A 13,388-nucleotide genomic window follows, 5' to 3' on the forward strand; every position below is an offset into this window, starting at 1 on the left:
TTTCACCAGAAAAAGAAAAGAGATTAAATGTAGTAGAAATTATGTGATAATTTTGTGTTTTTTTAAACCTGTTTGTGTGTTAGTTGCTCAGTAGTGTCCAACGCTTGGCAACCCCATGGACTGTAGCCCTCCAGGCTCCTCTGTCCATGGAATTCTCCAGGCAAGAATACTGAAGTGGGTTGCCATTTCTTTCTCCAAACAGAGCTTTAGGGATGTTAAATGCTAGAAAAGGGATATGGGGAGAGTTTGTTTTTAGAGCACAATATAAACTTGAGCTTGTTTGGTTTTCAACATTACATGGAATGTTTGCTACTGAAATTGTGTTGGAGGCACACACAGTATCCTGAGAACGTGAAAACCACAAGTTGCAACTTGAAAATGGGTTCCATGACCCCAGAGACTGTGGGTAGTCACAGAGCCCTCTTTGTGCACACCTGCTCCTGGCTGTGCCTGACTGCAGGACCCCTGCAAACTAGTACACGTCGCTGCTTGCTTGTGTTCCGAAGGCATACGCACCCAAGCAACTCAGTATCCAAATCTGAAAGCTCAACATTTTCATTGCCATAAGTAAAAGAAACTCAACCATAGAAGATGGTATTTATTTTCTGCCTAAAATGGGGTAGAAAAAAGGCAGACAGACTCCAGATACCTGTGGGCATGCTAGAGAGATAGTCTGTCACCTACAGCAAGTACAGGAACCAAATTCCACTCAATTAATTTTTTTAATTATTGTATTTTTTTAAATTGGAAGATAATTACTTTACAATATTGTGCTGGTTTCTGCCATATATCAACATGAATCAGTCATAGGCATACATATGTCCCCTCCCTCTTGAATGTCTGTCCCACTCCATCCCATACCTCTAGGTTCTCACAGAGCCTTTGTTTGAGTTCCCCGAGTCATAGAACAAATTTCCACTGGCTATCTATTTTACATATGGTAACTGATATGTTTCCATGCTACTCTCTCAATTCATCCCACCCTCTCCCACTGAGTCCACAAGTCTGTTCTCTATGTCCACATCTCCACTGCTGCCCTGCAAATAGGCTCATCATTACCACCTTTCTAGATTCCATATACATGTGTTAATATACGGTATTTGTTTTTCTCTTTCTGACTTACTTCATTCTGTGTAACAGGCTCTAGGTTCATCTACCTCATTAGGACTGACTCAAATGTTCTTTTCTATGGCTGAGTAATATGCCATTGTATATATGTACCACAATTTCTTTATCCATTCATCCACTCAATTAATTTTTTATTTATATGAGTTTTGTGTTGTCACTCATTCATCCATCTGTTCTTCCATACTGTCCAGGGTTTAAAGTTATTGGAGAGGAACAGACCTGACAAATGACCCATCTAGAAAAGTACAGGTGTGTTTCTGACTCCATTCTGGAGCAGTGCGACTTTTTTTGTCTTGCTTCCCTGGTACCAGATTTTGACTAAATAGTCACTGGGATTCCATTGGGTTAAGCTAGTAGCTTTTACATTTGTTCATTTGAACATCTCTAAGACTGCTAAGTGAACAAAATAAGTCTTTGGATAATACATATAACATGATTCTGTTTATGTAAAGAGAATTATCTAATGGGTGTGCAACATGGATGTATGTACATATATGTAGCAATGTGTGTGTATTTTACACATATAAAATATGTGTATATACATATTGTGTGTGTGTGTACTCAGTCATGACTGTCTCTTTGTGACCCCATGGTATGTAGCCCTCCAGGCTCCTCTGTCCCTGGGATTTCCCAGGCGAGAATATTGGAGTGGGTTGCCATTTTCCTCCTCCAGGGAGTCTTCCCATCCCAGTGATCAAACCCTCATCTTTTGCATCTCCTGCATTGGCAGGTGGATTCTTTTACCACTGCACCACCTGGGAAGCCCATGTATATATTATATATACATAAAAAGTTATACGTATATATTACATATATATATATAAAGTTCAGAAAATAGACACTAAGCTGTTCATAGTGATTAGCTCTAGGAAGGGAAGTAGAATTAGGAGTTGTGGGTAAAAAGGGGACTTTTGTTTAAAATTTTACAATAAGCATTATTTGGTGTAATTAAAATATTTTAAAGAAAAATATTTATAGGTTATATTTATCAGTTATTAAAATGTATTATAGTCTTTGATTTTACTTTATGAAGATAATAAAAATTTATTAATAGTGAATGAACCTATATACTACCGGACGAGAACCTATACTATAAGATTTCATACTTATATTCATAACGTAAAGCAAATAATGAGTAGTACATTTCTGATGTGTTTTTTCCTAGTTTAGTTTTGCCAAGAAATTGGTGGATTACTTAGAATTCAATATCTAAAGCAAATAAGACCAAAAGAAGCATCTTTGTCCTGGGCTCTTTAATCAAGCAAACCTTGAACTTTTGCTGGTTTTCTTAAATGCCTTATGGGTTCCAAGCTCTGTACCATCTTTATTAGTGAACAAAAATGATCAGATTGGTCCTGCACAACTCCTAGATTTTTTTGCCAGATAATAGTAGCCAAAGAAGAACTTTTGAGGCAAAAGAGAGTCAACTACTGTCCCCCAAAGTCACAACTGAGTCATATTGATAATCCAATGTAGGACCAAATTCTGTCAGATATATTGACTTTTATTAGCAAGCAAACACACCCCTCCCAACATAAATTGATTCATGTAACCTGTGTACAAGTTTCAAGAAATTCCAGCTCTTCTTCACTTTCCTTTTAGATGCTTCAACCACAGCCTTACATAAAAGACTCAAAAGAAGCTTGAGGCAAACACCCAGATTCCAAAAACAGATTGTCTCACCCTTATAGCCTGCATCAGGCAAGCAGAATGTTGTAGAAGCCATGTTTGTGGACGTGAACTAAGATTATCAAATTGATCATGCACAACTCTTAGGTCCTTTTTGGCCACAAGGGTGGCCAAAGAAGCAAGTTTTGAATTAAAAAACGATCAACTACTACTCTTTCCAAAATCTTACAACCAAATCATACTGATTACAGGTGTAGGCCTATTTAGGGCTTTAGACTGGGGCAATATTAATAGAGGTTCAGATCAAGGTCTTACTGGGTTTTTACACTGAAATACTTTGAACCAACATATATTTCTTGAACATTTTAATTCCACCAAGCATGCTAGTCAGTGTAACAATTTTCACCAATTGAAACCCATTTTTGACTCTCAGAATGCTACTTGGAGATTGTTGATGTGGAGATGATTACAAAGGAGGATTTGTAACAGCCAATTCTGAAGTTCAGGCTCCCTTGTCAGAAGGCCAGCTAGATTGTCTCAGACTTGGAGTGCTTTATCTGATACTGACAGCACCTGGGTTATAACTTAACCTAAACAACACACATGTATTAATAGCACCAACGGTATATGCTCAAGTGTTTTAAAGTACATTACAGATGAGTACTGCAATTAGCTCTTCTTACAGAGGGTTCTGTTACTTGAATTGCAATTAATCAGAATCAGCCTTTTAAGTGTAGTCGTAAGCACCTACGTTTTTACTTTCTTCCTCTGGAATGATAGATAACGCCTATTGAAAGCTTATATCATGCTCCATGCTCTTATACCAGCATTTTACATGTATTAACCCACTTAATCTTCACAGCACCCCTAAGAGTTGCGTTACTGTTATCCATTTAACAAGGAGAAATCTCAAGTCACTTGTCCATCCTCATGCTGCTTGTACCTGGCAGTTTCAAGATTAAAACCCAAGCATTTGGGACATGAAGTAATTTTTTTCGCTGCATGAAAGAGAGAACATACTCTAATTCATGAAGCCATACTGCCCTCACCAGCTGCAAAATCCTACTCTTAATTTGCTTTGCACAAATTCTGCACACAAGGCAAATTGTCTACACGTTAAGGTGGAACGGCTCTTCCACTGATGTGCTGTGTTCCTCTGTCATGTCCCCATTTCCTCAGTGTGTTTTCCTCTCTATAGAGCTGTTGAGAAATGTTTAATTGTCTGGCCAGGCTCTGTGCACCGAAGAAAACCACATCCCCAAGGAGTCATATCCATTACCTTTTGGATCAATGCCCTTCTAACAACACACAACAGCCATAGACCCCCAGGGTTTGCTGTTGAACTTCCACACCCCTCCTGTGAGGCTAGACTTTACTTTTCCTATGTGATCACTAAAGATGTCCTATTGTTGAAAAGAAAGGAATTGATGATTGAAGTATTAGTCCCCAGCTTAAGAATTACAAAACTGAGTGCCTAATTATTATTACTGTTCTTCCTACATGAACTTGCACTGTACTTATACTTGGGCATGGAAATTACTTGTGATACATAGATGACTTCTTATGCCTAGAATTTTGATAAAAATGGGAAGCTTCAGATGTCATGCCCTTTACAATCCCACCTGGTTTGATCCTTAAAAGCATTTTTGTCCCAAACACGGAGGACAGTGTTCCTTTTCAAGTACTGATTTGCCTGGGACACATGGCTATTGGTCTTTTGACCATGAACATAGGCAGAGTTGGATTAGACAGGTTCCTGGCATCTTCTAGTTGATGATTGTGGGCAGAACTCACACATACATGTGGCTAGGTCATACAGTGCCTAGGTTGACCTGGTTCTGGGGAAGACAGGTGCCAATCTGAAAGCAAAATCCAAATCCTGAGTCCCACCCAGTGCTCATTCCACTCCTCAGTATTTTTCTTTCTTTGCCATAAATTCACTCCCTGCCTACAACTTCTCTTCTACACATACTCCTTAACCACTGGCAGTCTGGTGCCTATCACCAGTACTCTGCCTCTGTGCTCAGTCGCTCAGTCACATCCAACTTTTTGTGACCCCATGGACTGTAGCACATCAGGCTCCTCCGTCCATGGGGATTCTCCAAGCTAGAATGCTGGAGTGGGTTGCCATGCCCTCCTCCAGGGGATTTTCCCAATCCAGGGATCAAACCCAGGTCTCCCACATTGCAGGTGGATTCTTTACTGTCTGAGCCACCAGGGAAGCCCAAGAATACTGGAATAAGTAGCCTATTCCTTCTCCAGGGAATCTTCCCAACCCAGGAATCGAACCAGGGTCCCCTGCCTTGCAGGTGGTGCCTCATGTATATTTTAGATGTCTGCATATAGAATTTCATTCTATGAAGGTACCTTAATTTATTTGTAAGGTCCCTGTTGGTGGTCATTTAGGTAGTTTGCAGTCTTTGGTGATTACAAATAATAGTGAAATTAAAACTTTTTTTTTTTTTTTGTACATATGCCTGCAAATATCTCCAGAAAAAAAATTTCTCAAGGTAGTATTTTTTTTTTTGATCTCACTGTTCGACATTCAGGGACCTCATTTCTCCAGCCAGGGATCGAACTCATGCCGCCTGCACTGAGAGCATGCAGTCTTAACCACTGGACTTCTAGGGAAGTCCCTCAAGGCAGTATTTTCTTTGACTTATCTCCTTTGATTCTCTTAGCTATCCAACTGCCTATAGAACCCTTCCTTTTTTACCCTCATCCTTCAAATTTGAGTCTTTATGACCTCTTTCTGAAATTATTACAATAGCTCCTAAGTGTTTCAGTCTGCCTACTCTCTCCTTTATGCGGGTGTGCATGCTCAGTCGCTTCAGTCATGTCCAACTCTTTGTGACTCTATGGACCGTAGCCCACCAATCTCCTCTGTCTGTGAGATTCTCTGGGCAAGAATACTGGATTGGGTGGCCATGCCCTCCTCCAGGGGATCTTCCCAACGCAGGGACTGAACCTGCATCTCCTGCATTGCAGGCAGATTCTTTACTGCTGAGCCACTGGAGAAGCGCCACTCTCTCATTTATAATCAGTCCTAAATAGGGTTTCTTGATTTCACTGTTCAGATTATGTTATACTCATGCTCAAAGATCTCCAAAGGCTCATGACTACTGGTTGAACTTAGTATAAACTCGCCACGCCCCCTCCCGGCGATCAAGACCACACCACAGCATGGTTCCTCCTTGCCTTGGGAGTCTCCTACCCCCGTGATTCTCCCATATGTTCCCTGTGCTTCAGCAGAACCAGATGGTTCACTATTTCCAGAGCTTGCTTTGTCCCTGTCTCTGTGCCTTTGAACTCATTCTTTACTGTGGGAGAGTCCTCCTCTTTCAAGTGCCCTCCCTCATCTCTGCCCACGCAGATCCTCCCCAAACTTGAATGCTACCACCCCAGTCGTGTTTTCTGCTTCTCCCACCCCCCACTCCCCAAACTGGATGTGATCTCTCCCCCTTGAGCCCCAGCTGCACTCTCCCTCCCCCGCTGTTCTCATATCCTCTTTTGGATTGTAATCCTTCTTGTTGCCCATGGTAAACCTGCTACTGCAAGTATGTATCTGAGGTGCCTTGCAGAATGCCTTGCATATCATAGAAGTACAAAAGAATTCGTTGGGTTAAATCTTCACACTTGGTAAATTCTCTTACCCCAAATTGATCTAATCGTTCAGCTTGTGGGAAAAAGATCATGCACCTGAAGCCATTATGAAAGTAGGTTAACTTTCCAGTGCATTTGGTCAAGAACTCAAAAACACACTGGCAGTGGGAGGCAGGCTGAGTAGGAGTAGGAACCTAACTCATCTGCCTTTCCTTGCCCCTGGTGGGGTCCACAGCTGCCCCTGACACAGCCCACACGGAGCAGAGTTCCTTGGATTTGGAAAGCTTACTTCTTGCCAGCCACAGCCAACAAGGACTTCCATCCCCTATTAGGAAGAATTTAACAATCCCTGTACTTTCATTAAAGGGATGTTTGTAAACATCCTGGTTCTTGACTCACTCTCATGTCAGCAGATGGCATTCTCATGGGAAGAAGTGAGGAAGGGGAGATTGTTAGGGGTAAGTGTAGAAGGCTGGATCGGATCAGGGGTCCACAAGCAAAGATCCTCTCTTTTGAGTGACCCAGAAAGCTGCTTTCCCCACAAATCCCAACCTCACATTTGACAGTACTGGAAGGACACACACGGAGCCCAGCCTTGAAGAACCTGATTTTCCAACTGCAAGCCTGGGTTTCTCACTATCATCTGCAATTACTCGCTTACAGTGAGTGGTTCCTATCTAGTTCAGTTTCTCACTCATTCACATATTCAGTGAACACCAATTCTGTATGTCCCTGCTCTTAAGGGACTCAAAGACAGATGAGACATGATGGTTCCCAGATTCTTTTGTGAAAATGCAGAAGGACAACTAAGGTTTCAGACTTACTACTCAACCCCACTCTGACCTATGCTTACCACGTCTGCCCTCACTGTAGAGTTCAGATATTCAAAATCTGAGTTATTATTATCCTCAGCATGCACTGGATATCCTGAATGTTATTCCCAGAATCTTTTTATCTTTACCTTTTCTTACCACAGGCAGTGGTATTTTGTTTGGTACCATCCTTTGCCAGATTCGATATTAATAGTATTTAATATTCTCTCTGTTGTTGAAAAGAACAATACAAAAGTTGATATAGTAACAACAGAATATTTTATCATCTTATTTTAATTTTGAAATCACCTGTCTGGTCTCCGGATCTTTACCCTGTGCCTCTTTTGTTTGGGCCACTGTCCAAGAAACAAAACTGTGACTTGAATCCAGATCTTCTGACTCTGGGTCCTGGTGCAATCTTCAAATCCTTAGCCTTATTTTAGCAGCACTCACGAGGCTATTTGCAATAGACATATAGCCTTTCTACCTGATAAGGTTTGATTACTGTTCACTGTGTAGAGTATGTAAACCTGAAAGTGCACCCTATGCCCTAGTGATTCCAGAGCAGACTGGTGTTACATGGTCAACTACGCTTGGTAGAGCAGTCTTCTCTCTCCCTCGAACCTGAAATGCATCCCATGCCTTCTCTTGACTCACCAAGTTCATTGGTAGTATGAGTACCAGCAGATCCTGTCTCTCAGGGGTTACAGTGTCATCTAAATGTAAATGATGACCTCTGTTTTAGGATAGAAAAGTGCAAGCACATCAATCTGATACTCTTTTATTTGGATTTTTTTTCATTTTCTTCTTGGAATCAGTTTTCATAATTTTAACATGTTAAAAAATATTTGGTCCCGTGCATACGTGTGTGTGTGTGTGTGTGTTTCAGTCATAGGCATCTTCTTTTGAGACTCACTAGGCATGGAAAAACCTAAGCCTTTTGAAAATGCTTCCTCCTGCCCTGTGAAATTTCAGGTCAGCTAACCATGGGGTTTGTTATATAACCTACACACTAGGCACTGGCACGAGGGGACCTCAAGCAAGGATCTCCCCTCTTGGTTTGTGACAGACTGGCAGCTTTTTCCTCTAGTATGTGCCATAGCTACAGAGCCAGATTGGAAGGAGAGGATTTATAGGAAATCCAGCTGTGAGTTTTCGGTTTTTTTTTTTCCTCTTAGAGCTGGAGGCGGGGCCAAAACCAACCTCAAACCAGGCACACCATTGATCAGGCTAGAATGATGTGGAACACAGTCTCACAGACAACAGCTAAGCACAGGGGAAATATTAGCTGGCAGAGATAACGAAGAGGAAATACTCAGTGACAGACGCACCATCTGTCAGTTTCGGAGAAGTGATTTTCAAGAAGGCAGAAAATGAAGAAGAGAGTGGTTTTGTTTCAAAGGTACAGCACAGCCTTAAGGACATTTTAAACAAAGTGAGCCTGTATTTCATAGAAGAGGTCCTGGCGGTGGGTAAGACAGCAGTTACTTCCTAGCTGTACTGGGAGTTTTTGTTATTGATACATAAAGTTTTCTTTGTAGTATACTTGATATCTAGAAGGACAATCTTTTAACAAGAACTTGATTTAAAATGGAAATCAGTGTCTCATTTTGATTATTCACTTTAAAGACATTGGAAAGTTACAGGAAGATAATTATTTACTCTATTTAACCTCAGAGAGTTGCTTTTATCTCAGATAGACTAGAGATATTGATATCAGAAGTGTCTTTTTTTTTTTTTTAACTATGGGCTAAATAACCGGAATCTTTCCTCAAAGGTAATTTAGTGAGAAAGTGCCCATCTCTCAGATTTAAGAGGCTGACAGAAAATGCTGTCTATTGGATCGTTACTTCCCTGGGATCAGTTGCATAAATAGCCATAAATGTGATCTAAACTTCTACATGCCTTTCCTAATAACGTTATTGTGTTGATGTAGTTTTTAAAGGAGGCTGCTTCTTAATCTTCTTTATAAGCTGCTGTGTAAAACAATCCTGCTCTGTGTGTTTAATACATTTTCAAAGGTGTTAGTTTTAGAACAAAGTTGGACTTTTGCTGTTTGTGTTGTTGTATGTTATATCTAAGTAGTCTGCATTTGATGTCACATGTCGTATGTTTTGTTACGCTGAGATTTGTCTAGTTCCGAACAGGTCTAAAGCAGTGCTTTGGAATCATAAGCTTGTATGAGCAATAGCAAGAAGTTTTGAGGCGGATCACAGGAGCCCCTGTATTAGAAAAAGGCAGTTCTCTTACAATTCACACAGGCAAAAGGGGCTTATTTTGCCTTGGCGTTAGCCAACTGTCTAGTCCAAACCAGAAGTGGAAGCACTGGCTGTAAACTCACAAAACCACTCAGTGTTATGGCCCAATATGGATGTCAGAACTTTGTAGCATGTGTGGGAACATGGCTGCAGTCCAACGTCTGGAATCATTTATCTTCTGGGAGAGTCCAGAAGACAACTGCTTCATGCATTTTACAGAAATCCTTGCTGATTGATTTCATTTACATAGGGCAAGCACAGTGACTGATGGTGGGGCGACCACAAGTGGGGGAGAAGTATTGATCTATTTCTGCTTTTCCTGACATCCTGATCTCATTAGTGTCTCGGCACCTTTGAATGAGATTGTGCCATTACGAGCAACCATATGGTTTCTACAGGGCCCTTTCCACCCGTTTCATAATAAATGCCACATTGATGTCTTTTCTCGTTGCGGGGAGTCAGAAACCGAAAGTTGAACATTTGTCTTACTGTCTTTTCAGAAGTTTAACCTATTTCCTATTAGATTTGAGGAGTAAGAGAAAGAAAATACCAGTAGACACAGTTCTCCTTAGGCTCATCACAGCTTAGGCAGTGAGATTTTAGAGTTGTATGCGAGACAGTCTTTCTGAAATTCTGGAACATACTCTTCGTGATACATAGACTTGTATCCGTGTGTGAGGATATCAGCTTCGCCAGTCAGTATTTTCCGGAGAGCTAAGTTCACATGTGCTGACATATGCTGACTTGTGACAGGGTAGCATCCAGATTTTTATCTAATTTGTGAAAGAATATTTGCCAGTTTCTAACAATACCCATGTCAGACTGGGTGAAGACATTTTGAATTTATTGCAAGGACCAAGGTAACAGTCAGAAGTCTTGGATTTTGGCTACTACCCTTATGCTGCCTACTTTGGTGACCTTAAGAAAGATAGTTAACCTTCTAAGAAATCTGTTTCACTGCTTAAAAATACAGTGAATAATTCTAGCCATCTCTGATTTCCAGAGACACTTCAAATGTCAGCAAGATATTAATAATGTGTCTTGCTCTGTTACTTTTTAGTATATATGTCATTTATGAAGTTGCCTCTGTTTCCTTAGACTGAAAAAGCTGAAAAATTCTGGGTCACTGGAAAGAAGATTCCGTAATTTTACACAGTAATACTTTTGTTTGCAACAGCCTACTCTTGAAGATACTTGTACTGATCTTTTTTCTTTATGTGGAATTATCCTTTGATTTTCTCATTACAGTTCCTGGCATTGTGAAATACCAGGCATTCTCCCAAACAGGTTGAAGTTGTAGAAGTTGGGTTAAGATTGGTGCAATGCTGCTTTGATCTAGTATGGTTAAATATATATAATTTTTAAAATTCCTAATACAAGGAAATGAATGACACTGCAAACTAGGTTACCTAATATTTTCTTACATATGTGTGTGTGTGTGTATGTGTGTGTGTGTGTGTGTGTGTGTGTGTGTGTGTGTGTGTGTGTACCTATATAAATGGTGGCTCACATGGTAAAGAATCTACCTGCAATGCAGGAGACCCAGGTTCGATCCCTGGATCAGGAAGATCCCCTGGAAAAGGGAATGGCTACCCATTCCAGTATTCTTGCCTGGAGGATTCCGTGGGCAGAGGAGCCCAGCAGGCTACAGCCCATGGGGTCGCAAAGAGTCGAACACAACTTAGCAACTAAACAACAACATGTAAAATATTAAAAGATAGGAACCCTTAGTGTGTTTTCATTTTAAGCCATTTTATTTGAAGTAATAAACATGAGAGCAGGTTAGGATAGTGCAAGCGGCGTCAGAAGTCAGACCTGCCAATCTCAGCTGCCAATACCACCACACTCCAAACAAAACCATCCTTCTGGGCACTCTTATAAGTGGCTAGTGATCAAATAATATCTGTGAAATGAGTGAACAAGTCAATCTTTTGGTATCTTTCTGAAGATGTTATCTCGTTCATGGTATACTATCATCACACATCCTTCAGGATGGAGTCTGAGTACCCATCTGTGGGTACTCATAGTGTGATAGCATATAGGCTGTTTTAGGCTAGTATCTGTCATCACCAGTAGACAAACCACTAATCGAGTTAGTCCTACCTGAATCTTACTAATTGCACTTAGCTAACTACAAAAGAGGGCTTTCCAGGGAGCGTAGTGGTAAAAAAATTGCCTACCAATACAGGAGATGCAAGAGATGCGAGTTCCATCCCTGGGTTGGGAAGATCCAGTGGAGTAGAAAATGGCAACCCACTCCAGTATTCTTGCCTAGAAAATTCCATAGACAAAGGAGCCTGGTGGGCTGTGGTCTATGGGGTCACAAAGAGTCAGACATGACTGAGCACACAGCACATAACTAAAAATTAAAGCTATCAATCAATTCTCTCTGTTGGGAGAAAGCCTTGATTTATTTGTGACCAGATATATTTTAAAAAGAAAATATAGCCATCTTTTTGAGAAGCAGTTTGGCTGCATTTATCAAGACCCTCTTACCCAGTAGATCCCCTTCTAGGAAATTATCCTAAGGAAGTGGTTTAAAAAAAAAACAAAACACAGTAGCTAAAGCTTTCCAAAGACAGCATGATATTATTCATAAATAATATGAAAAATGGCAAATAAATTGACACTAGCATTATCTTAATAATCATAATAAAGTTTTTAATAATCCACAGGCTACCTGATCAATTATATATAATTGTATTGACTTCAATGCTGCCTTTTTTAGAGTCTGCAAAGAACCAGGAATATACTTGAAGCCATCAAGTTTACAACTTCTTACCAGGCTTATAATTTTACTCCTCTCCCTTTTTTCTTTAATTTAGAAATTGTTGAAAATAAGGTAATCTCTGAGGCCAAAGTTTTGAAACTCTCTAAAGAAACCATAATGTTAGCATCAGGAGAGGCCTAAAACGCCTGTCTTATCTATTTTTATTAAAAAGTAGACTGTCACTGAGAGAGAAGGAAATTCTAACTAGTTTAACTTTTTTCTTGAACTGAAGTTAAAAAACAGTTAAAAAGGGAAAACTTGAGTCTACGTGTTAAATGACTATGAAGAAAACTATGTAAATGGTGGAAGCCTTTTATAATCCCTCATTTAATCTCCTTTTACATGGAATAACTGGCAGAAGTAAAGCCATGTTATCATAATAGTTTCTGCAAGTTATATCAGGATAAACCACAGGAATACTGGAAATAATCTCCTCTCAAATCAAGGCCCTGTAGTCAGTTGAACCCTGAACTGACTTAGAAGTTTTACAGCTTCAGTGATAAACTGATTGGGGGCCTCACTGCTGAGATCTACTGTCCATCATTCACCTCTTTGTTCAAGAGGGAGGGTTTTCTTTTTTCAGTTCTTGGGATAATCCTTGAAATGGACCCCCACTCATGATGCCCTTCCCTGAAGCTCTTGGTAAATAGGCCAGAGCAAAGAATTGCTGGTGGGCAGGACATTTCCCCAGTGGGCCTGGCTGTCTTGTCTTAAAAGGGCAGAAAAGTGTGTGCCTTCTTTAAAGACATTTCTAAATGGTCCTGTTAGGCATACTGCCCACCAAGTAACGCAAGTCTCTGCTTCAGAGCACTCCCTGTGTAAACAGTGAAGGAATGCCAACTTCAAAAATGAATGTAAACCCAGTTGATAAACAGGCGAATAAATCCCCACACGGGCCACAACCAAGCCCAGGAGTAAATGTCAGAGCATCCGGTCAGGGGTGGAGGGAGCAGGGAAAGTGGAGCCCTGGGGGTTCATCCTAGAGGAAATCTAAGTCTTCATAATCAGGAAAGCTCCCTGAAGTGGCCTCCTTAGTTAAGCTGTGAGAGTGAGGAGAAGCACCTTCCCAGGGTAGTTTGGCATGGCAGCCTACAACCTGGTGTGGTAGTTTACACCTTGGCGGCGGCTTTCACTTGCCAGGTGAGGGTGGTCAGTTTTGTAGCCTGAGCCGAGCCAGGCTGATTGTCT

General features: G+C 40.7%; 1 protein-coding gene across 15 annotated transcripts in view; it reads left to right on the top strand.

Annotated features, from left to right (window-relative positions):
• STARD13 (StAR related lipid transfer domain containing 13) overlaps window positions 1-13,388 on the top strand; it is a 396,772-nt gene that overhangs the window by 293,100 nt on the left and 90,284 nt on the right. For 2 of the 15 annotated variants that reach the window (XM_081551851.1, XM_081551855.1), the window contains exon 1: window positions 8,384-8,574. The exons of 11 other annotated variants lie outside the window; for them this stretch is intronic. The gene's annotated coding sequence lies outside the window, so the exon portion shown is untranslated. Of the gene's footprint in view, window positions 1-8,383; window positions 8,645-13,388 lie in introns of those variants that run through there. 2 more of the 15 variants (XM_081551857.1, XM_081551861.1) reach the window with 2 other exon arrangements.

This window comes from Giraffa tippelskirchi, chromosome 12 (assembly GCF_054371585.1).
Source record: "Giraffa tippelskirchi isolate mGirTip1 chromosome 12, T2T-mGirTip1v1.2.pri, whole genome shotgun sequence".
Classification (NCBI taxonomy): domain Eukaryota; kingdom Metazoa; phylum Chordata; class Mammalia; order Artiodactyla; family Giraffidae; genus Giraffa; species Giraffa tippelskirchi.